We start from the raw sequence: 25,490 nt of genomic DNA, 5'->3' as shown, positions 1-25,490 counted from the left end.
GTGCCAATGATTAGGCTCTGCGCCCCTGGCTCCCTTCCCCCACCCAAGTCACAGCATCGTGGCTTTTAGCCGATTTGCCTTATTGGCTTCTCACTAACATTCTGTTTGAAACAAAAGGCTATGAGATTTAAAAATATTTTAAAACCACTGTCTTATCCCTTACCCTTCAGTTAACAACAGTGGCCAGGTCTTTACCCCACCACAGGGGAAACTGTAAAGAAAATGTCTTTTCTAAGAGGAAACGTAGGAGAAGGAATATTTTATTTCCCAGGTTTAAGCCCAGAGATCCTAGCAAACTGCTTACTCACATGCTCGCACACACAACCTGCACACACACACAAATGCACTTCTGGAGCATATGCACGCAGGCACGCTGCCCCCTGGCTTTTTCGTCCTCTTAGGCTCTCCCATGTTATCAGGCACAGAGACACAATGAGGCAGCACAGGTGCTGGGGTTTACAGAAGCCCCTGGAGAGCTGAGCATGAGTAAGAGCTCCTGCCTTGGTTCTGGAAACGTCAGCAGCCACGACCGGACTTGTCATCAGGCCTCATCCTTGGCTGTTCCAGCCTCTGGGGCCAGCTCCATTCTGGAGACCCAGCTTCGCTTGTCTTCTACCACTTCCTCTCGAGGTGTCCAGAATTGGAAACCTTGCCCAAAGCTGATCTGATCTGGTGGGCTCCTCACCACACTGCATGGACCCACCAGCCTTGTTCAGGCTGGACAGAGCTCTCAAGCCAGGACACCTCATGTCTTTCCAGGGTGCAGATTCCTCATCCAATCAACGGGGAAAGAGTAACAGAGTTCAATGACACAAAACACAGGTGGCAGCTTATGCGAAAGGAACCTGGCTTTCCTCCAAACGAGGTCACAAGCATTTCGAGTGCCTGCCATTTAGTCGGCCCCGCTGCAGCCTCCTGAGAACAGCTGGACTGCCCTCCTTTCCTCCCTCTCCTCCTCTATGCACCCCTCCCCGCTTCCTTTGCTCTTTCATTCAATGAACATTTCTTCAAGGCCTCCTGTTCTAGTTATCTACTGCTGCATAATAGACGATCCCAAAATCCAGGGGCTTCCAAAGAAAACCATTTTATTCTATCTCACAACTTTGGGGACCAGAATGAGGGCGGGCCTCAGCTGGGTGATTCTTTTGTTCATTGCAGCATCTGCTGCCATCACTCAGTGGTATTCACTGGCAGCCTGGCTGGTCTGCAGGGTCAAGGTGGACCATGTCAGGTGCCTCGGCAGAAAAGGCTAGAAGGCTTGGCTCACTGGGCTGCTCTCCCTCTTCATGCCACTCAGGGCCTCTCCATGTGGTGTCTGTAGTGGGTGAGTGGGACTTCTTACATGGCAGCTCCAGGAGTGAGTGTTCCAAGAGGCAGGACGTGGAAGCTGCCCGTCTCTTAAGGCCAGGGCACCAAAATTGGCACAGCGTCCCTTCTGCCATATTCTATCGGTCAAAGACATCACAGAGCCCACCCAGATTTAAAGGAGGGGGCATCTAGACTCCCTCCTCTTGATGGGAGGAGTGTGAAAGCATTGGTGGCCATCTTTAATCTGCCACCTCTCCTATCTGCTGGGAATTGGGAGAGATGCCGTTAAATAAAAGATCAAATAACACGAGTACTGTCATTTCATTCCTGCTTTACCTCCTCTGGGTTAAGTCCATATCCGGGGAGAGGCTTTCCCATTTCCTTAAGTTACGGGAAAAACTCTGTCTGACGTTGCTGGGGGGTGAGTGGGGTGGAGAGGGAGACAGCATCTGTGCAGGGCACAGCTGTTCTCTGGAGGTGATGTTGGCTGGGGGTGAGATCCGGGAGAGAAGAAACTGCAGCTAAGAAGAGGGGGGCTGGGAATGGGCTGCAGAGAGGAAGGCGCTGTTGGCAGTTGTTGGGGAGAGAGAAGACCTTGAGATTGTCTTCGTCTGAGTTGCCCCGAAAAGCAGAACCTGAAACGAAAAGTTGGGATGCAGGAAGTTAATTTGGGAGGTGACCACAGGAAGCACGGTGAGGGGCTGGGGAAGTGAGACAAGGAGGGGAAGCAAACCAATAAAGGTGTGCTGAGGAGCAGGCGGGCATCTGCGGCTCAGTGGTGCTGGGGCCCCTGGGAGACTCTGTGGGACCCACTCCGGAGGTGTGGACTGAAGCGCAGGGCAGCTGCGCTGTGTAGCACCATCTCCCTTCCCTCACTGACCAGGAGTTGATCCCAGGGCGCTAAGCTCCCAGCACTTTTGCCCTACTTTGCACCGGTGACCAACCCAGGACAGTCATTGTGTCCAGGAGCTGCCGGTTGGTGGCCTCCAGTGGGGCTAAGAGGGTATGGGCAAGCCCTGACAGGGCCTGCTGAGACAGTCTATGATGAGAATTCTTATTCTCTTTGCATTGGGATACGCATGGGGCCTCTGCCTCACCCACCTCCAGGGGGCACCCGTCACACTGTATTCCATGCAAAGGATGCCCCCCTGGCATCCTCCTCCTCCACCTTCCCGCGAATACATCATTACAGCCTGCATGGCTCACGAATGCTTCAGGAGCCAGAAGATTCTCCCGGGGATACATGAAGAATGCTGAGTCCTAAGTCAAGGTGGGCGCTGGGCCGAAACAAAGATGCAGGCGGGACAGGTGGCACTTGCAGTTACCCTGTGTTTGTCTCCTTGCAGCCCAGAGTCCAGGAAGAAGAGAAAGGAAGCACCTTCAGAAACACGAGGTCAACCTCTGGGACCCCCTCTTGTGTCTTCCAGGGCTTAAGAAACACAAGGAGGTCCTTTGTCCTCTGAGGCCAGACCAAGTTAGCAGATTCATTCTCCCTCCGCGGGCTCCATTTGGTCAGCCAGTCCCCCCATGGCCCTCCTCTCTCTACTCCCCAGTCACCTGGGGGGGCAGAAGTGGCGCCAGATGTCAAGCCCTGCACCCCAGTTCAGAGCCCCTTCTCCACCATTCCCTAGCTGGACCTGGAGGAAGTAACTTGCCTGCTCTGAGCTTCTGTATCCCATCTAGGACCATCTCTCAGGCCCCCGAAACCCCTGCCGGCTGTGATTTGTGATTCTATGAGGAAGGAGTGAGACGATGCGTGTCAGTGACCACTGAGGAGTTAAAAGTACTGTATAAACTGAAAGCTCTCCATCTCTGCTTGCTCTCCCCTCATAGGAGCCCTCCACCCCACGCACTCTCGCCCTGCCCCCACAATCCTAGCGGGATCTCTGTGTCCTTGGTTACTCCATGAAACCCACATTGAGAGCTCTGCTTTTCTCGTCGTCTCTTCTTGACAGCGGAGAAGAGCGCCCCCAGCCCCCCAGCTTACCCATATGCCCTGAGATGCCTCGGGCCAGAAGTGGGCAGAGCATGGGGCTCCATTCACCGGTTCATGCCCACACCCTATTCTGTGTAGACTCTGACGACTGGTTGTGTGTTGAGACAGGCCAGCCTTACAGCTCCAACTGCCCTCGGTTACGGGGCCTTTTCAACTGTTCTGGTTCTGAAAAGATCTCTAGGCTGCCTCCTTAAGATGCTCTTGGCTACAAGTGACAGAAACCCCCAAGACAGGAAGGTCCGCAAGATGGTACTTTGAGGCTCCTCTCCAACCGGTCCCAAAAAGGCTACTGCCGTCTCAGGCATTGCCTGCATACACACAACCTCTAGGAGCAAAGAATTGTCCCTTCCAGCCAGGGGTGATACTCAACACATTCAACAGCCCGCACAGCAGGGCCCTGCTCCGTGAGAAGAAACCCCAGCTGCGCGCTCCAGGCCTGCTGAAGATCAGGAGGGTCTCCAGGGCTGCCCTCCTAAGAGTAAGGAAGCCCCGCAACAGAATTAGCTCACGGCTCCTTGGCCAGCACTGGATCACGTGACTCCACCTCCGAACCCAGTTTCTGGGGCATTACCACTGATGGAGTTGGAATGGTAAAGATGTGCCTCTGCACTGGGAGTCGATGGACTCCCCTTTCTTGAGGGCGGATGTGTGAATTAGATTCGGGTGCCTTTAGCAGGTTGGAAGTTGCAGAGCCCATCAACCTCACCTGATCCCCCCTCACCCCACGTCTCCCCAAATCACAGGCTCCTTGTGCCTGCCTCAGGTCCACTGTTACATATGCCCCGAGCATCTTGCTTTTGCCCCGTTACTTCTTTCTGTAACTACAAGTGCTCTATGCTTTTTATGAGATTTATCTTTATAATCTCTGCCAAGTATGAGATGAGGACTACTCGGTTCAGTTGGACCCATTTCATGGATGGACAAACTGAGCACTCGTAAATGAGCCATTTGGGAGAGCCGAGGATAAGGTTAATGGAAGCGAGCTTGTGACAAACCAGCAGTTTCTGCTCAGCTGCCTGTGTTTCTCCCTCTCTCCTGCTCACAGCCCCCCTTCCCCTCTCCTTGGGCTTAATTGATAGGCAAATTATTGAGTGTTTGGCCAGGCTGGGGGCCAGGAGGCTGTTTATAGCTGGCAGATCTTGCCTTTTAGGTAAGATGGGGCTGAGTCTGCCAGCAGCCATCCGATAATGGGCCTCTTCCAGTGACAAGGGTGTGATGGATGGCCCCCATTCTTTGATATCAATGCTTTTGTTAGTTTGCATTTTATGCGGTGCCTTTCCTCTGGGCAACTCAAGGCCTTGTGCAGAGTCTTATGTAATGGAAAATAATTCTGCAAGGTAGGCAGACGCGGCAAGGCCAGACTACAGAAACCGCATTCCTGATACACACGCGCAGCCGCCCTGCTGGGGCCCATCTGTGTTGGGGCAGTGACATTTGTGGCACTTTGAAACTAACAGAGAGCAGAGGCAAAGGGGGACGTGATTGCCTTTACTGAGCTCCAAGGAGACCTCTCTCTTGGGCTTGGGTGACTGGTTTTAAAATAAGAAAAGGAGGGAGTTTAAGAAAGAGAGAAGTAAGAGAGGGAGGAATGGGGCAAAGACTAAAAGGAAGGACAAATCAGTAAGTGAAGGAAAAGGTGCCCAACAGCATTGGTCAGCTGGGAAATGTCAATTCAGATTGTTGTGAAATAACACTACACCCACCAGAATGACCAGTACATCAAAACTAATCAAACAAATACTACATGCTGGTAAGGATGTGGAGCAACTGGAACTTCATATGCCGCGGATGGGCTATAACTTGGTACAGCCATTATGGAAAACTGTGCACTAATCACTAGAGCTGAACAGATGCTCACCCTATCACCCAGCAATTCCCCTCCTGGCTAAATACCCATAGACAGCACATATGTTCACCAAAAGACCTGCAAAATGATGTTCCTCATGCCATTCAATTAGCCAAAGACTGAGGACAACCCAAATGTTCATCAGAAGTAGAATGGATAAATAAATTGTGGTGCATTTCTGCTGTGGAATATTATGCAACAATGAAAAAGAACAAACGACTTGTCCATACAACACATAGGAACTCTCACATACAGGATGTGGAGGGAAAGAAGGCAGACACTAAAGAGTGCATTCTGGATGATTCCATCTATATAAAGTCCAAAACCAGGCTAAAGTAATCTATGGTGACACAAATCAGAAAAGTGGTGACCTACTACCTGGGAGGTGAGAAGGCACCATCTGGGGGTGCTGGTAATGGTCTTGGTGAGTTTACTTTGTAAAAATTCATGGAGTTGTACATACATGACGTGTGCACTTTACTGTACATACATTACGCTTCACAAAAGGTTTGCAATAAAGCAGGGAGAAGGAAGAATGAGGGAAACACAGACATGTCTCTATTCGTGAACAGGTTGGATTACAACTGTCCCTGAATCCATTTGCTCATTAATCTGAAGAGACCACCACTAACTCCACCTGTTCAAGGCGGCAGAGTGAGTATATATTTTTTTTCTAGTGCTGAGCTTTCCATCAGTTGGTGAGCCAAAATTTCATAAGCAGAGAAGCTTCTATTTAGAGTAAGGCCAAGGGCAATAGAGATTTATGACTTCATTCATTCACTCATTCATTCATTCCAAGCATCAAAGACAGGAAGAATTACGTGATTCTGGAAGCCTTTGGCTGGAACTATTCATTTCTAGATGTCCTCTTATCAGCAACAAGACATTTCAGCTCATTTGGGGAAAAAGTCAGAGGTGGGATGGGCACTGCCACTGCTGTGAAAACTGCCTTCTCTCCCCTTTTCCCTAGATTCCTGGATTGGGGGAAAATACCTGCTAGAATGGAAGGTGACAAGGTAGTGACAGGCTTGAAACAGGGTGTTTTAGTTTCCTAGCACTGCCATAACAAAGCACTACAAACTGGGTGGCATAAACAACAGAAATGGACTGTCTCACCGTTCTGGAGGCTGGAAGTCCAAGATCCAAAGTCCAAGATCAAGGTGTCAGCAGAGTTGGTTCCTTCTGACGGCGGGAGGGAGAATCTGTTCCAGGCCTCTCCCTTAGATTCTAGTGGTTAGCTGGCAATCTTTGGCAGCCCTTGGCTTGTAGAGGCATCACCCCGATCTTTGTCATCATCTTTGCATGGCCTTCTCCCTGAGTGTGTCTTTCTCTGAATTTCCCCTTTTTATAAGGACACCAGTCATACTGTATTGAGGCCCATCCTCATGACCTCATTTTAATTTGATAACCCTTGTAAGCATCCTATCTCCAAATAAGGTCACATCCTGAGGTACTGGCCTCAGGAGTTAAGACTTCAACATATATTTTAGGGGGACACGATTCAGCCCATACCAGAGGGGAATGACTCCTCCACTCCAAGCACCAAGTATGCACTCCCTCCCCGTATCTGGAGCGCATCAGCTGGAAGAGGCTGACGAGGGACCAGCAGCTTCCGAAACACCTGGGGAGGGAAAAGCAGTAGACCTAAAGAAGAATGAAAGGCTCCCCGAGATCAAAGGAGGAGAAGCTATGGAAACACCATCACGGCTGCAGGCACAGGTTCAGGAGACAGACAGGTTTGGTTCAAATTCTGGTTCCACTCATGGACTCACACTCTCATTGGATGACCCTGAGCAAGTTAAAGTTAGGTTCTTTAAGCTCAATTTCCCCATCTCTAAATTGGGACTCCTGTTCCTACCTCCCAGGGTTGTCACAGAGCTCCGCTTCGATAATGCCTAGAAAGAGGATTGTGCTGTGCTTGGTGCACGGACAGCACACAAGACATGCAAGGAATTGTTGTTTGGCCCTGGAAGAGACTCAAGGAGGGCAGAAACATTGTCAGGGCTTTAATAACTGTAGAGAGAGCAGTTTTAAAATGATTGATCAGTTTTTCAATTATTTCAGTCGCATATGGATATGTTTTTAAATGCGAACACCATAGAAAGGTTCAGGGTAAAAAGTACCTCTCCACAATCTATCTCCTAGGTCTCTAAGCCCACATTCCTAGAATTTTTCCAAACATATTTATAATATCTATATATTAAAATTTTCTTTCGGATGCATAAATGGGACCACAGCAGATGCTGTCATACCCACTCACAGTGTCCCCTGGATTACCCCACCCACCCCCAGAGGCACCTTCAGACATTCTGCTCAAAGCCTACCTCTTCCTGAATCTTTCTGCATGAGCATGCTCTCTGGACAAGGAGATGCTCACTGGCCCTCAGGGCTGGCTGGAAGTGCCAGGGAATGAATGCCCCTCAACCGATGAGGGGTTGGAGTTGGTGAATAAATACCCCAGATTCCTTGCCCCTTGGCGGCATGATCCTGAGGCATGTTCCACACAGGCTCTCAGCGAGTCCCCATGGGACTGAACCTCAGTTGCCCACAGTGGGAACCTGCTCATTGACATGGCCTTTATTGGCATCCTCCCTGCTCTATCTCGCTTCCCTCTTCCCTCACTGTGCTTCCTGAATCACCTCCCAAATAATGACTTGCACCCAGATTCTTGTCTCAGGGTCTGCTTTTTGGGAAACCCAACTAAGACTAGGATGATACAGTCACATACTGGTCTGCAATGAGCTTTTATCAGCCAGCAGTATGGCTTGCAGATCTTCTCCTATCAGCACATATTGAAAGACTGTTTACAACGTCATCGTCTGGGTGCGCCATAATTAATTTAGCCAGTCCTCCCCTGATGGACATTTAGATTGCTTCCAAGATTTTGCTGTTTTGAGCCATGTAGCAATGAGCAGCCTTGTGCATGTATCTTTTTGCAAATGGACAAGTATATCAGAAGGATAACTTTCTAGAAGTCCAATTGCTGGGTCAAAAGCTAAGGGAACAGTTTTGATCAGGACCCAGGGGTGGCTCTGGGGCTCAAGACTGGAGATGACAGGAGTAGAGTGGCTTGAGCCTGGGGACACTGTTCTCAGTGAGGAGTCAGCGCTCCTGAAGTGGGTCTGCTCACCTGGAGATTCTGCCTAGGGGGTCTCTGTGCATTTGTTGGGGGTTTCTGTGTGCTCTGACTGCGTGCTGGGCAGTGCGCCCACTGCAGCAGAAGGGCCTTCCCCTAGAGTTGCTGCCTTCAAGAAGACCCCCACACCACCCATATCACATGCCCATACCCCACTGCCACGTTTGTGCCATACAGAGAGAGTCGTTTTTCAAGCTAAAGTCTCCAATTTTCAGATGAAAAACAACTTGTTTTGAGAGCATGCACTCCTGAGATCCTCAGGCTCTTCCTTAGAGCTGACTGTTGAGAAGAAATTAATTTTTAGGGTAGGAGGAATTGGTGAGGAGACTGGAGACGGATTCACGGTGCACACTGGGAGTATTTTCTATAATTTCGTTGCTCTGCCCACTCGTGAACACTTACAGTGTTTACCTGATCATCAGCTGGTTCAGAAAATAATTTTTAAAAGCATCAAAATACTTCTTTGTTCCTCTTTTGAGTTATTTGCTGCCTGCTGGCTACCTACTTGATCTCACCTTAAGATGCAGAGAAAGATGCTCCAGACCTCGCTCTGGGGACTTGAACTATCGGAGATGAGAGGACAAAGGCTAGAAGCAGCAATGGCGGGAACCATCCAGAAAGTCAAGGTTATTGATAGAGAGGAGGGAAAGGATTCATCTTTCCCTTTATCCTCCTTCTCTTGCTTTTCCTTTTCATCTGCTGTTTTCCTTTGTCATTGGAGGTGGGGGGAAAAGGCAGAAATGCCACACACACCCCCTTAAGAAAACCTTTGGGAAGGAAAGGGATCTGTGAAGAATTGTCAAAAGAGAAAGGGTATTTTGTTGGATTTCTGTGCAGGTGAGATGTGGGTGCCACATCTCTCTCTCTCTCTCCCTCTCTCTCTCTCTCTCACACACACACACACAGAGGAAAACACAAGTTCAAGATCTGAGTCCTGGTAAGAGTCTCTGACTCCCACACCCCACCTGACTTCAGTTCCAAGGCCCCCCATGGTGTCAAACCTGGAAAAGCAGAACCGTTAATCAGCCACCTCAGCGACCACACTTAGGAGGTGCAGCTGGGGAGAGGTCTGCCCTCCCTGTCCTCAAGGAGGGCCCGGGACTCACCTCGCCTCCGGGGAGGTTCTCCAGGCTGCATGGGGACAATCTTACTCCTGGAGGTGTGAGTTATGGAGTCTGGAGAGAGATGTGACAAAGGGAAGTGGTCCTCCCAAGCACCCCAGCAGAAGTGGGAACTTGAATTCTGACCTTGTTGCCGAAGGTGTGCAATTCAAAGGCAGGATATAGTCAGAAGCGACTGGGAGGAGTGGTGATGCTGACCAGCGTTCTTCTTCATTGAGCACTTACCCCATGCCAGGCCCATGTAATCAGATAGCCCCAAGTTCTCTTCCTTCATAGCCAGGTGAGGCCCCTGTGCCTGAAGGGTGTGTCTGAGGAATCTCAGACATGCATGGTCTCCAGGTAACTGCAAATCACCTCCCTTCCCCAGCTCCTGCTCTCTCTGTCCCCTCAGCACCTCTTGCCTATCCTTCACGCTCCTGCCTTCCCCCTCTTGAGAAGCAGCATAGCAGAATAGCTGTGAGCGGGGATTCTGGAACCAGATGGCCTAGGCTGGAATCCTAGCACTACCAGTGACCTACTCTGAGACCTCAGACCAGTTACTTAACTGTCCTGTGCCTCAGTTTCCTCTTCTCATTGTTGGGAAGGTCTATGTTTGGGAAGGGATTCTAACCGTGCCTGGCACATGGTCAGCACTGAAAAAGTGTTTGTTAAATACAAATGATTGCACGTCCTCTTTGCCTATTACTGAAGGTTTGAAGATGATGGTGGGACCTTACAGTACAGTAAAGGGCGAGAAGAAACTTCAGGAGACAGTCCAAGATGGCAAAGTAGGAAGATCCTGAACTCACCTCCTCCCATGGACACACCCAATCTACAACTGCATATGGAACAACATCCTCTGAAAAAGACCTGAAAACTACCTGAGCAGCTCCTTCACGTTGGCAAATGAGGTAAGAGCCACAGAGAGGCGGAAAGGAGAGACTGAGACAGTCTTGAGATAAACTCCGGCCCCAGCGCAGTGACCCACAGTCGGAGGGAGCTCACGAACCCAGAGCTCCTCCCTGAGGAGTGGATTCGTACCCCACATTGGGCACCTCAACTTTTAAGACCTGCACCTGAGAGATGAGCCCCCCAAACATCTGGCTTTGAAAACCAATGGGGCTCATGTCCATGAGACCCAAAGAGCTGTAATGAATGGAGAAATGCCTCTTAGAGAGCTTGTGCAAAGAAGCAACTTCAAATTGGATGTCCTACAATTTTCTGGCTGATTCCCCTCACTAGGCATCCATTTCTGGCCTTCTCTCATCTAAGCCTCCTGGGGCCACCATTTTGCAGTTTTCTTCCTCTCCCTGTATTGACACATTTCTCCCTTCAACTCTGTTGCCTCAGTCTGGGGGAGTCTAGCTTGCACATGGAAAACTCAAAATTCTTATTACTTTGTTCCCAGAGCAAGTTATCCCCCTTTGTTCCAAGCTCTCTGTTCCAGATGCAGCCCTGCTTTAATCTTTCCTCATGAAGACGTTGATGTGTTTTCTTGAACAAAAGAACCATCTACCCTGGGTCTCCATCCTTTGCGACCTATCCAGGCTCTCCTTTAATCCTTGTGACAGCCCTGTGAGCTGAGTAGTGCTATTAGCCACGTCACAGCTGAGTAGATAATGGCCTAAAGAGGTTGTCACAAAACCAATTGGATGTGGAGCTGAGATTCGAACCCAGCTCTGTCTAACTGATCCTAACCACCATCCTGTACTGCCTTCACATACAAAAAAGCTATTTTAAAGGAGACCAAAATTTCTGTGCCTTAGTCTCTGAGTGACTCTGCTCTAGGTTGAGATAAAACAGTATATGACTACTACCACTATGGAAAACAGTATGGGGGTTCCTCAAAAAATTAAAAATAGAACTACTATATGATCCAGCAATTTCACTTCTGGGTGTTTATCCAAAAGAATTGAAAGCAAGGACTCAAAGAGATATTTTTCACACCTACGTTCATAGCAGCATTATTCACTGTAGCCAAAGAGTGGAAGCAACCCAAATGTCCATCAATGGATGAATAGATAAACAAAATGTGGTCTATCCATACAATGGAACATTACTCAGCCTTAGAAAGGAAGGAAATTCTGACACGTGCTACAATACGGATGAAGCTTAAGGACATTAGGCTAAGTGAAATAAGCCAGTCATAAAAGGACACATATATTGTATGAGGCACTTAAAGTCATCGAATTCATAGAGACAGAAAGTAGAAGGGTGGTTTCCAGGGGCTGGGGGAGGGGAGAGAGAGGAGTTGTTCAAAGAGTACAGAGTTTCAGTTTTGCAAGATAAACAAGTTCTGCAGATTTGTTGCACAACAATGTGAATATATTTAACGCTACTGAATTGTACACTTAAAAATGGTTCAGGTGGTAAATTTTATCTTATGTGTTTTCTACCACAATTCAAAACTTTTAAAAATTAAAAATAAAATTTTAAAAACACTGTTGCTTCTGAAATGCTCAACATTTAACCCAGCCGCTGGCCTTGCATGATTAGTTTGAAATCTCCTTTGTAGAACATGATTCCTGGACCCACAGAGCTGACTGTACCAGGAAATTGCTAAAGCTTCTCCAGGCTCTCTCCGAACAAGAGGTTTCTTTACACCTCTTCTCCCCACCCACGCTGAGTTCAGAGAGACTGTTAACGCTTTGCGGGGGGGCGGGGGGGGTCTCAGGACCCTTTCTAGAATCTGACAGAAGCTGCCACACTCTCCCTACCTCCACACCCCAGATACACAAATGCAGTGACACAAATCATTTTCCTTATGATTCAGAGGACGCCTACATACCCTGGGGCCTCTCCACGGTCTTCCAAGGACCCCAGAATGAGATTCCCTATGTCCCTCGCATCTGGAAGCTTCCCCTGATTGGCACCAAGATTTCATCCTTAGTCGTCTGCTTTCCTTTCCAGGGAAATCAAGGAAAGAGAGAGCTTCTTATAAAAAGGCTGCATGTGGCGTCTCATCCTACCGGAATGGTGTTATGTTACCTGCGTGACAATTCACTCTAAAGCATCCCTATACGTACAGTGATGTGTGTGTGTGTAAGTGTACTTACCCTAAAGGCAGTTGCTTAGCATTTAGAAGAAACTAATTCGGAACCCACACTCCAGAAGTGGCTACTCAAGTGTTTTAAATATCCATATCTAAATCTACTGTAGAGGACCCCTTAATTAGCATCGAGATCTTAGAAATGGTAAGCGACATGGTTTAAGATGACAGGCTCTGCACCCCGGTGGGACGGAGGCTAGTGCAGCCACCTGGCACTCTCAGGGCAGCACGCTAATCTGGAGGTCCATTTGGTCCTCTGTCATCTCCCCATTTTCAGAGGGCTGTGACACCTGATCACCCCCGGAGTTTGGCTGACCCCACCAAGAGAATATCATTGCATCTGCCTCAGAGCAAACTGTGCGTGGAAGTGCCTATCAGAGGGCCTGAGGACAGAGGGGGACATGACCAAGCCTACGGGAACACGTTTCATCACCGTCCTTGTACCTGCTTCCTGATAAACGATCCTGCAGCTGGTCGAATTCCATCTGAGGTTTGCCTTCATTCTCATATGCTATCCCGGCAGTGGGTGGCGGGGAAGGACAGCTAGAGCCCCAGCCTGGTTCCCCGGCGTGTTCGCCGGCAGCAGCATCAGTTCGGGGATGCTCCCGAGCTGTCCAAGTCGGATGAAGCTTTGCCGTATTCAGAATTAACCCATGTCTTCTGGACTCACCCTCTCTCTCCTCCTGGCTCTGGCTTCATTCTTACGCTCCCTGGTGATGGCAAGGCGGTGGCAGCCATCCAGAGGGCTCTAACAAAGTCCCCACGGTGAGTCTGATTGCCATTTTGGCCTGACTTGGATCATGCAACCATCCCTGATCCCATCATTGTTGCTGAGGAAAAGATGTTCTGATAGGCCGGGCATGGGTCACATGCCACTCCAGGTAGGGGTGTCAGCTCCATCAGAACCACATGGCTTGAGAGAAGTCAGAGGCGAATGGTGGACTAAAGCTGGCCCCAAATTCTTTGCCACTCTTCTCATTGAGAGGTAGAGTCCATTTCCCCTCCCCTTGAAGCTAGGCTAACCTTGTGCTCTGTTTTGACCAATGAAATATGGTAGATGTGACACTGTGTAAATTTCAAGGCTGGGCCTGAAGAAATCTGCGGATTCTGCTTTTGTGTGCTTGGAGCACACCTACATGGAATGCTGTGAGGAAGCCCAAGCAGCCATGTGGAGAGGCCCATGTTGGGGAGAATTGAGGAGCCCTGGCCAATATTCCTAGCTTATCTCCCAGCCAGCACCCAGCACTACCTGCCAGTTGTGTGGGTGGGGCCATCTTGGACAGTCCAGACCAGCTGGACCTCCAGACATCACAAGGAGCCAAAGAATCACCCAGCTAAGCCTGGTCAACTTGTGGAACCATGAGAAATAATGACTTGTTATTGTTTGAAGTCATGAAGCTTTGGGGATAGTTTGTTACACAGCCACGGATAGCTGACACAGGGTGGTTCCCCAAATGAAAATCAGGAGGTTTTCCTGGAAATTAAATGAGTGGGTGCTAGATTGACAACAAACAAGAGTCCACCTCAGCCATCTGCTCTATGTAGTCAACTCTACCTGGCAACTCATGGGCTCAAGAAGACATGGAATTTTTTATAGCAGCATCCCAGGGTCCACTCAGCAGTTTTGTCAGCGTCCAGAGACGGTTGCTGCAGCAGCAGAAGCCAATTCCTGATTCCAGGCTCACAGCTCCAGCAGTGGGGTTTTAAACACAGTTGCTCCATTGGTGGTTCTTGACCTCCTGCATGTGGCAAACATGGCGGCTCCCTTTGCAGATCGGTCCCGCAGGGTTCTGGGAGTCGTTCCTGGAGAACCAGCCTAGAGTTTTCATAATTGCCCTTCTGGAGTGGATTGGATTGACTGGTGGCCTCCCAAAAGCTAGGTCCCCGTTCTAACTCTTGGAACCTGGGCAAAAGGGTCTTTGCGGATGTAATTAAGTTAAGATCTTGAGATGAGATCATCCTGGATTACCTAGGTGGGCCCTAAATCCAATGACGGGTGTCCTTATAACAGACAGAAGAGGTGAAAACACACAAAGAAGGCATGTGAAGACAGAGGTGGAGACTGGAGGGGTGCAGCCGCAAAGAATGCCGACAGCCCCGAAGCTGGAAGAGGCAAACGATTCTCCCCCCGGAGCCTCAAGCGCGAGCATGTTTCAACCTTGATTTTGGACTTTTGGCCTCCAGAATGGTGAGAGAATCCATTCCTGTTGTTTTAAGCCACCCAGTTTGTGATCACTTATTACAGGGGTCAGGGAGCAAGTAGAACTCCTGTCATTCTGTAAAGCACTGACTTCCCTGTATTAAATCTCTTTCTGCTTAAAATCTCTGGAGTGGTTTCTGTTTCTTGCACTAAACCCTGAGTGATACAACTCCCTTTCCATCCAGGAAATGGAAGACCAAGCAAGCCAGGACGCAGACTGGGAGGAGGACCCACGGACACACACAGGTTTGAGGCTTATAAAATGGGACCATCCGGGCTTCTGCTGTCAGCCTCACAGGCAGGTGCATTTCTCCGGTTCGTTGGGAGCACGGGTCCTGATGGAGTCTCCTTATTGCTAGTGTGGCAACAAGAGTTGATTTTTACTTTAAATGATTCTATAGCCAGCTCCTGGGCTCACCTCCACCGGGAGCCCACTACATGCACAGTCTGGGAGCGCAAAGCGAAGCAGGGCCCAGCAGCGGCCGCCTCTTTCCGTTATCCCACAGAGTCTAACAAAGAGCCAGAAGCCACCAGAACAGGATGGAGAGTCTCTCCCAATACCAGTGAGAGACTCCAACCACCGTCACTTTCTGAGAGGCAAGTTGTCTTGGTTTGCTTTCTTTCTCCAAACCAGGCCTCAACATTTTCATTGACATGAGTCGGTGTGTATACGTGGGTGTCTCTGAAGCTGTGCGTCTGTGCGTGCGTTTCTGTGTGCATTTCTGTGAGTTAGTGTTTGTGTTTGGATGTGTGTGTGTTTATATGTGCGTGCAGAGAAGGTGTTGGGAGAACCGAAGTGGCCGTGGTTACTGTGAACACCGTGAACCTGGGCGATTGTTTTCATAAATAGGAGGCTGGAGAGGGTCTCGTGCTGCTCTGACCATCATGCTGTGGGAATGACACTGCTCGGGCACAGTCCTTCTTTCGTTCTGCAAGCGTAACCACGTAAACCAGGACAGGCGAACGCCTCTCCATGGAAACCCGGGTGGACCTGCTTCATCCGTGGAGCTCCTAAGCCAGGGCGCTATAGCGCCTCGTGGCCTTTGCGTGGGGGGTCAAAATAAAAACCGTGGAGTTCTCTGCCGGTAAAGGTGACATCACCGCAGAGCTTCTCGATAAACTCCCTGGGGAGCCTGTGCTGCTGGTTATTTATGAAGCGTGCATTGGACACCTGGAGCTGTTCCAGCCACTGGAATGGGTTCCAGCCCTGTTCGGGCCCTCAGGAAGCTCCTCACCTTATGTGGCGCAATCAACACTGGGCAAGGCGGAAGACAGGGGGTCGCGAAGCTGCTAGTGGCTCAGGCCAGCTCCGTCCCTCCTACACTGAGCCAGGTCTCTGGAACTCGGCCTTCGTGACGGAGCCCCCACCTTAGACATGGGCTCCTGGTGGGAATTCTGCCTCTCTGCTGCCTGCTCCACCCCCTGGCTACTTCCAAAAGGACAGGAGGGCCACCTTGATTTCCGCATGCCTGCAGAATCCTGACCCTGAATCCTCTTCATGGGGCCTGGGGCATACCCCTGTGTCGGCCTGGCTACGCAGGGCCCCTGACACCTGCCCAGCTGGCTACACCGTTACTCACTGCTACTGCGGAGGCGGAAAGTGTCTGGAGCCTGGGGCCTGGCCACGCTCACCATCCCGTCTGGACGGTCCCCAGCCCCGGTTCTGACAGCTGCCTTGGCAGAAGGCTCCTATCAAACACTAGCCTTCAGATCCTTTCAAACCCCTGCCCACTAGCCAGAGTGCTCCCCCATGGGCAGTGTGGCCCGGAAACCATCCCCACCACCCTGAGCATCACCCAGGGCTGGGGGCTCAGCCAGGGAACACAGCAAAGCCCGGGTCTCCAAGTGTGTTCCAAGGAACAAAAGGCAAGGAATAGAAGCCAGCGGGTGGGCGGGGGCTGTGGAAGGTGGGAGGAGGACAGCTGGAGCACCCACGGGCCCCGTCCTCAAGACTCGCACCTCCTGTGAGAGTCCCAGTGGCCATCGGTTGTCAAGCTCTCACTGTGTGTTATGTGCTGGAGATGTGTCTTCGCACCGGGCCTCCCAGCAGCATGAATTATTCCTGCCTGTTCAGCGAGGACACTGAGACACACGGCGGAGCGCCCCACCCACCGTGAGGAAATGCAGTCTCATTCCCCCCGCGCATGCCCTCAGGCCACCACGACTGCCAGCCTGCTGCACATTTCTCAGACCTGCTGGTGGCGCGGGCCCCCGCCTGAGCCAGGACTGACAGAGCGTGGGGACAAGCACAAACGGTTCTGTCCTTCCACCAGCCTCGGCTCTGTCTCCCCTCAGTGGCGCCTGGGCTCTGGCCCCTTCTCCCCTCCCTCCTTGAGGCTCAGAGCCTTATCGTGGCCACCAGGGCCAGGGCTCCCAGCAGCCTCGGTACAGATCCCCCTGCCATTCATCACGGGCGCCCCTTTGGACATCTGTGTTGAGAAACAAATGTTCTCCCACTTTAGTAAATCATGTGAAACATCACGCACAGGGACAGCTGCTTAGAACACAAGCTACTGCTTTCCTACAAGGTGGGGACATCAAAGACACAAAATGTGTGCAGGGCTGTGCACGGGCAGAGGCTGCCTGCCGGCTCAGCACGTCCTGCTTCCCTCGCACGCCCCTCCGCCTCAGGCTCCAGGCCGACTGGGCACCGGGACTCCCTCCTCAGCCCTCAGGGAAACAAGGTCGTCTTTCTGGCTTGTTACCCGGACACAAGGCAGGCTTGGCAGACAGCTCCTCCAGGCGCCTCCCCAACACCTCAGCTTGATTGGCCTTGCCTCTCTGGTTCTGGAAACCAAACATCTCACCAACATGGCTCCTGTGTCAGAGGGTGGGGAGGGAGGACAGTGGTGGACAAAGTGACATTGAGTGGTAGACTAATCACGTTATTGGACTCTCTTACAGCCCCTTTCCTTTGGGGTTCTCTTTCTTCCCTCTGTCCTCAGGCTCCTAGACCCAAGCTCCCATCCTTCGAAACCTACTCTTTGGAATAAATCTCTAGTCAGTCATTTACACCTTAGTATGAATTTAAGTCAATGAAATCATTCTCTCTCCCAGGAGGATTTGTATTTAAATCTTTCTGGATGGAAATCATTAGTCCATGAGAGATTTATCCCCATTAAAGGGATTTTGATTCCTAATCCACCGAGGCAGGGAGACATTTTGGGGGCTACAATGCTTCCACTGACTGGAAATCGCACAGCTTCATCCACCTGCCCTGTTTCCAAATTGTCTAGCTTCGGTCAACTTCTTCCCTCTTCCTAGGGTTTAAGGGGTTTTGTTCACTCATCTTTATGATTCACCTAAGGATCATTAGATTTCTCCGAGGTCTGGTGGGACCTTCGAGATCAAATGATACAAATTCCTAGATAAAGAAACAGAAACTCAGAGAGAAAGAAGTGAGATGCCCGAGATCCCACATCAAGTTACAGCGAAGCTGGGACCGGACCCAAGATTTCCTGGCCCCCAGCAATGTCCTTTGCACTGTGCCACACCAAGACCCATAAATAACTCTCACGCCAACATCAGCACTATTTGCAAAGTGCAGTCCAGGCAGCAGCTCTCTGCTTTGCTAAACCACAGAGATGGGCCTATGCCGGGGGCCTGGCCCTTCCGGGGTTAATGACACAGGCAGCCTCTGTGCGGCTCGGGAGGAATGTTCCTAGAAGCATTTAGGCTAGAAAAGGAGGCCATGGGGCTCCCTTATGGCTACAGGGTCTGTAGGGTGCCCGGGCTGGAGACCTGAGCAAAACTCACTGTTGTCGCCATCCAGACAGGCACCGCTCCTGAATTTTCCAGCAAGGGACATTAGTTTTGTTTTCCAAGCAGCCCAAACCCCTCATCCTTCGAAGACAGAGCCCCCCTCGGCCATAGCCATCAAGCCAGCTTCCTTAGTCCTCACCAGCCCACACAAGACCCCTCACTTCCTGAGATCAGCCCTGCTTTAAATTTGATCTGAATTTATCACAGAAGCACAGGCCAAAGGCAGAGGACCAGCATCAGTATGTGGTCTCGTGCATTACCAAGTGCTGGAAACAGGCTGCCTGGGTTCAAATCTCACCTCTGCCGCCTCCCAGCTGTGTGTCTTTGGGCTGTTTACTTAACCTCTCTGTGCGTCAGAATCCTCATTTGTTGGGTAGGGATACTTCTGGCACCTGCCTCCTGGGCTGTTGCGACAGCAAAATGCAGTCAGTACGTGGAAAACACTGAGAACACTGCCTCCACGTCGTGAGTGCTCACTTAAAGTTACCCATGATGCCTTTGGTGCCTCCTTTCAGAAGCTCCCAGACATCTCTTCACCTCTTCCCGTAAAACGAGTACTACAAGCTTTGGTTTCAAAGGGAGTGAGGGCTACATTTAAAGGAAGCCATGTGGAACGTGTATGTATGTGTGTGTGTGTGTATATGTGTGTGTGTGTGTGTGTGTGTGTAGCAGAGGGAGCTGTGGGAGGTTCCCCACCTGCTTGAAATCAGCATGATTCTACATCCGGTCATTATTCCATCTTGTTTTGAAATGTTCCTTGTTTCTAACACACAGGTTAGTGCTGAGACATAAAATAATGAGGAAAAGAAGGTGGAACGCTCTGAGGAAGCCAAGGCTACATAAATATGTTAACTTTCAAACAAACCTGAATTCTGTGCATGCTGCTAACCCTTTATCCCCACCCCTTCCCCCCGTGGAGCACTAAATCTGTGTAGCTCTGAGCTGACCACCAGTGTGGCCCAGAAACATCACCTCCTCCCTTTCTGCGTCATCTGGGTACTGATTCTCAGTAATGGCTGGGGAGCCACTGTGCGGAAGCTACTGTCCAGGCTGCTTTCAGAGCCCCCGGGACCACAGTTTGGTGTCTATGGGCTCAGGGTGGCCTGAACAACCAGCTGTCTGCTGCCGGAAAGTCCCTTGGCCAAAAAATATATCTCTTACTGGCCTGTGGTAAATGCCTGAAATTCCACCATTAGCAATGCATTCCTTTGGTTATGCCATGCCATTCTCAGGCCACAATTTTCAAGTGAAAATGCCCCTTAGGAGAGTAACACGTGAAGACTCTGACACTTATGATGAATGAGTGTTTCAGATTGTTCCTGAGAAAGGAGGTGAACATTGGCTGCCTCGCTGGTGGGAGTGTGGCTGGGGGCAGGAGAGACATATGGAAGAAGAGCTGGGGGCATGGAGAGCTGAGGGCGAAGTTAGACAGCTGGACCATTATGACACTTTTAAAACGTGGCATTAATTTTTGACACCCTTCCAACGAGAGGTGGGGTTTTGGCCTCTCCCCTTGAATCTGGGTGGGCTTGTGACTGCTTCAACCAAAAGAGGATGCCCAAGGCGCCCAATGTAACCTCTGAGCCTTTCTGGTCATCAAAGGCCACGCAGCTTCCTCCTGGTTCTCTGGAACACGCTTTTGGGGCCCTGGGTTGTCGTGTGAGAAGTCCGACTACTCTGAGACTCCGTGCTGGAAAGACTACTCTGGAAGACAGTGCTAACTGAGCCTGGCCTGCCAACCGCCCTTGCCAAGATTCGAAATAGGTGAGTGAAGCCTCCAGAACAATCCACCTGCCAGCTGACTACCGCTGAGAGACCTCCCTCAATGCCTCGAGGGGCAGAAGAGTTGTACAGTCCAACTCTGCCCGAATTCCTGATCTATAAAATTGTAAAATACAATAAAACCGTTGTCTAAAGCCACTCGGGATTGGGGTAGTTTATTATGCAGAAAAAGAACTCGAACAACCTTGCGCCCGGAACTGGTCTGCTAGGGTCAGATAGAGAGGCTTCTGGGAATTGTGGGGGTGGGGAGCTACACTCTTACCAGAGCAGGCTGATCCGTCAGAAACCCACTACCTCAAGTCCCCAGAAAGAATGCCCAGCCCCCACCTGCAACCTGCCCCTCTGGCCCATACCGGGGCCTTGCGCCGCTACCCCGCAGGAGCCTCTGCACGTGCAGGGTAGGAGAGGAGGATGTTGGCGGGTCCTGCTTCCTTCCTTTGCAGACAAGGACACTGAGCTTCTGAGATGCAAGGCAACTTGCGGTCCGCCTGGGGTCCAGGACAGGACCCGGTTTCCAGCTCTGCAGACCCCTGGAGGGGCAGTGTGAGGCTTTGTGCAAGAAGCTCGGACGTGGGCTCAGAAGCCAGAGGGGCGTGGGTTCAAGACCTGGCTTCTTTGCCTCTCGGTTTTGTTGGCTTGGGTCGAATGACTCAGACAACAGGCAGATCCCATTCAAGGGGTACTGTGAGAGTTACATGAGATGGCATATGGGACAGCCCTGGCACATACAAGAGTCACCTGTCCTTCTGTTACTGAAACCAAAGTGGGTTCCCTCCTGGCGAGTTAAATCAGCCTCTCCACCAGAAGTAGTTGTCTCACAAAGTAAAGTATATTTACGGCAAATGGGAGCCCATGAGGAACCATTTCCAGAGTCACGGTGGCCCCAAACAAAGGGAAGCAGGGCCCTTTTATTTTGGATGGGAATGAATATTCAAAAGGAGAGGTGGGTATTTGCTTGCGCAGGCTCAGTTGGAAAACATGCTTCCACACACACTGCAGGTGATGGTAATGAGGCCTAAGCTGCTCCTGGAGAGATCTTAGCATGAAAATGAGGCAAAGGGCATAGGGTAGGCTCTCGTGGTGAGGCCTGGTCTGGTTCAGGAGGTTGGTGATTGCATTCCTTAGCATAACAAAAGGAAAAGAAACAATTTGGAAAAATAGCTAAAATATCCGGATCTACGCTTGAGTTCCTCGGGGTAGCTAGTCGCGACGCTTTCCTACTCCATGGCCCTTCCACGTCACCGGTGACACAGGACCCCCCGGGGGAGCGCCCTCCCAGGCTCCTTCTCCTGCACGTCCTCTCTTTCCCGCCGTCACTGTGGTGGGGTGGTGGAATGAAGATGCCTCTGGGGGACGCAGGCAAGGAGGCTGAGGTGTCCAGGCCACACCCTTGTGAGTGTTCCCTGGGATCCACGAGCCTCTCCTTGCTCATCCCCCAGTGCAGACAGGCTCCCTCCAAGGGCCCTCTTCTCAGGAGAGAGCCACGGGCCACAGGCCTCTGATTTGCAGAAGCAGCAGGTTGTTTCCCGCCTCGGGTTTTCCATTTCTTCTCTGGGCGACCTCTGAAACAGAGCTGTCATATGGGTCTAGGACAGGAAATCAAGTAAAGCAATCAAAAGTCCTCTAAACCCACTTCTTGATAAGGAATCTGGGGATCCAGATCCCGACTTGGTCTGTGAGAGGATGGAGGGGCGGAGGGAGCGAGCAGGGGCCTGAACCTTGGGGAAGGCTCTCTCTCCCCAGCCTGCCGGATGCCACTCCGCCCCAGGCCCAGCCCAGGGGCATCAGTAGCACGAGGCAGCAGGAGACACTTTCTGGGCTGGGCTGGGCAGGACAGGGCAGAGTTGGGTGGGCCCACCCCGGAGGCCTCCAGTCATCAAGAAATCTTTTCACTCACAGATGGGTAAATTCTGTTAACATACTGTTGCTGTTCTGGAAAGAGACTGTTCAGAAGGGAGAGAGGGTGGAGTTGGGAGTTTAAAAAAAATAAGGTGACTTTGATGGACGTGAACAGAACACCTTTTTTCTTCTGTGTAAGTGGTAGCCACCAGGTCAGTTTACACTCCCCCTGGTGTGTTTTCCAGACTCTCCCTTCCCTCGCCTCCTCAAATCCCTCCCTTTAAAGCTGACCTAGTTTGGGCTCCCTCAGCAGCAGACTTCTGAGACCAAAACTTGAGCATAGCTGGTTTTTTGGGGAGGAAACACAGTGGAGTAGGGGAGGCGAGAGGGGGAAGGGAGCAAAGCGCTATCAAGAAAGAGGGGCCACAGGGCCACCACGCCTGCCTGAGCGATTCTCTTCTGACTCGTGTGTCTCCAGCTGCGAGCCTGGCCTGCGTGCAGGTGGCGATCAAGCCCCGGGGCGGAGGTCACCCGAGCTCACAGTCACTCCGCTGCGCACACAGAAACTGGGAGTGCCGGGGACATCTGGGCCGGGCGACAACCCCTGTGTCTGCTGCAGGTTCTCTCCCTTCAGACCTGCCTCCCAGCCTCGTCCCTCGGCTCTTCATTCACACATTATCAGCTGAGGATTTCCTTGCCACCATCTCTACAGCCATTTCTCCGGAACCTCAAATTGAGCAAATGTCGCCATAATCCTGCAGATTCCCCTCTGAGGTCCTGAGAAGAAAGGAGCAGGATCAGCCCACCCTGCCTTGGAGAAGGGCAGAAACCGCCTCGGAGAGGGGCAGACGGTTCCATCCTGCGTGTGGACAGGACTCCCCTCTCTCCCCCGTTCCGCCCTTTAGAGACAGGCTCTGTCCTCAAGCTGCCCTTGGCTGTCTTTCCAGAATGGCCCTGCACGCCCCAGAGCCCGAGGGTGGGCTTGGCACTCCCTCGGCTTTCGCTTTGGCGGGCCCGAGGCCTCAGCCCCCTTTGCTAAGCCCCCATGCTCGGTGGAGCTGGGCCCAGCTGGTAGTGCTGCGGCCAAGCCTGGACACGGAGCGCGAGGTTTGTTTCCACTTTCCGTTTCCAAGGCTCCTGCTCTCCCGGGAGCGGGAGGTGCTGGGGAAGCTGTAATTTGCTAAACAGGCATTAATCTTCACATCAATCCCGAGAGGCAGGTAGAGCTTCTCAGTCAAAACACACGGGGCTGTGATGAGACGAGGCTGGCAGGGTGATGCGCGGGGACATGGCCTTCCACCGCTGGGCCCTGGCTTCCCCGGCAGAGCCACCGCACCTCGCCCCTGGGCTGTGGCCCACAGAGAACGTTCTCCTTGCAGAAGGGCAGGAGCGGCAGGCGTCGAGGGCCGCTCCACTGCTCCTCGGGCCCTCAGTCTCTCTCTAGCCCTCCCCTCTTGGACAGGGTCGAGAGAAAGTGGCGTGGCCTTGGAGGAAGACAGAACTGGGTTTGAATCTTGCTCTGTCACTTTTTTCCACTCAATAAATATTAATGAGTTCCTATTATATTTTTGGCACTTTTCAGTTCTGGGAATACAGTGATAAACGTTGGGGTTTCAGGAGGGTCAATTAATAACACTCCTTTCTCCTCCTGACCAATTGAGAAATAGACATGGAAGTCCAAAACGTCTTTTATTACAGAAAAGGCTATATTCGCGGATGTGGCTCGAGATCTGTCACAATTGTCTTGCTGACACTGGCCCAGCGTTGATCTGACCCACTCAGCTACATGCAGAACCGAAGACCACTGGGAGCTGAGATGATGTGCTTTTTCTGGGGGGGCTGCTTTCCAAAGGGGACCCAGAAGGGGCTAAGCCCGCTGGGCCTGGATTCTTTGCCCCAACTCATCAATCAGATAAGTCACTTGTTTTATCTGGGTCCCCCGAAGGTAGCCCCTGAGATCAGGGTGTGAGCGCAAGTGGAGTACTTGGGAGGGGACCCCAGGAAACATGGGGAGGGTATGTGGCCAAGGGCCAAGAGTCACAGAGCCTGGCGCGTGCTAGGTGCTCTGTAAACGGTCATTCTCACTCGCCCCTCATTCTGCAGGCAGGTATGGATGACCCCAGAATGTGGCAGTTCGGCTGCCTCACCATCCCGATGCTTGGGGAGTGGGGGCGGGGACAGGTGATATTAATGGTAATGGAGATGCTGGCAGCTGGACTCACCCAGCCCTGACCAACAGTGACATGGCAAAGATGAAGGTGGGAAGAACAAAGGGGAGGTGATCAGAAGGAAGCAGCAGCCCTTGTGTGTGACTCAAGGGGGAAAGAGAATTACTGAATGACTCTCAACGACTCCATGTTCCAGTCTCCACCTCTCATTCCTAGGCCTAAAGCGTTCTGACTGTGGCCCCAAATTAATCTTCCCTCCACACCGGAGATTTCATAGTGTGGATGGGCACACACGTGCATACACAAATACACACCTGCAAACATATACATAGACACACACATCCCCCACATTCACAACACGTGCCCACACATAGACACACAGGCACACACTCATGCACACACATATTCATTCATCCACACATACTCACCTTTTCTGCTGGTTTCTGTGATCCGATCAGGCAGGAAATGTCTCAAAGGGCAGCCCTGGGGATGTGACCTCTTCAACAGGAATTGGCCCCTGTCTGTGAGAAGTCTGTACCCTCCCTTCTGCCCACACCGCCCGCCCTCTCAGCCCCCAAGAGCTAGGCAGGAGATAGGCTCCGTACTGGTTTCTGCCACTTCTCCCACAATCACGCAGCTCGGGAGGCGTCCGAAGTGAGGGGCTTTCCCCTAGAACATGAGCTAGAGGCCCAGTGGCTGCGGCAGGTGCCCTCCCCCGGGTCAGGGGCTCTCTCCACGCAAGGGAAAGGCGAGAACAAGGTTCTGGGCCAGGCCTCTTCTGGGCAGGGCTATGCTCCGGGCTCCAGGCCAGTGCTGACCAATCGGGTTGGCAATTCCTCATAGGACACTCAGAGGTAAACGTGTCTGCCCATCAGACATGGCCCGGGCCACTCCTGGTCCTTGCTCCTAGCCAGTGGCTGTGGCTTCAGCATGGGCACATAGTGCCCGGCACACATCTGGCCTTACCCAATGGGCAGGTCAGCTTTGCTCAGAAAGGACCTGCAGCCTTTATTACCAATTTGGCTTCAGCCTCGAAATGGGCGTTCTAGGGCTGGCAGTTCCGGAGATGGCCAAAGGCCAAGGGGAAAAAGACAGATCGTGGTCCTTGAGAGAAAGGGAGGCAAAGGAGCCTTGCTTTCAGGACCACACACGCTGGTGTCTCATCGTAGGTGAGGATAGAAGGGGCTGTTTTTTCTAGATTCTACTGTTCCAGGTTTCCTCCTCTTGGACGGCTGCAGTGGGGGAGCACCCTGGGTTTTTCAGGCTGGCACTGGGTGGAGAGTAGAGATGGAGTCTAGAACATG

The 25,490-nt window shown here is 51.6% G+C and overlaps 1 long non-coding RNA gene across 2 annotated transcripts; it reads right to left on the bottom strand.

Moving 5' to 3' along the window:
- Window positions 1–254: 254 nt before the first annotated feature.
- Window positions 255–25,490, bottom strand: LOC139042711 (uncharacterized). Of its 2 annotated transcripts, none has more exons than XR_011499770.1 (4): window positions 24,615–25,490; window positions 18,696–22,795; window positions 17,341–17,453; window positions 255–1,943 (listed from the first exon to the last, which is right to left on the bottom strand). It is a non-coding gene; the product is annotated as an uncharacterized lncRNA (long non-coding RNA). The 2 variants fall into 2 exon arrangements; XR_011499771.1 differs by having other exon boundaries at window positions 20,533–22,795; window positions 24,615–25,477.

This window comes from Equus asinus, chromosome X, assembly GCF_041296235.1.
Source record: "Equus asinus isolate D_3611 breed Donkey chromosome X, EquAss-T2T_v2, whole genome shotgun sequence".
In the NCBI taxonomy this organism is placed as follows: Eukaryota; Metazoa; Chordata; class Mammalia; order Perissodactyla; family Equidae; genus Equus; species Equus asinus.
The sequence above is the reverse complement of the archived record's forward strand: the minus strand, read 5'-3'. Positions and strand labels throughout refer to the sequence as shown.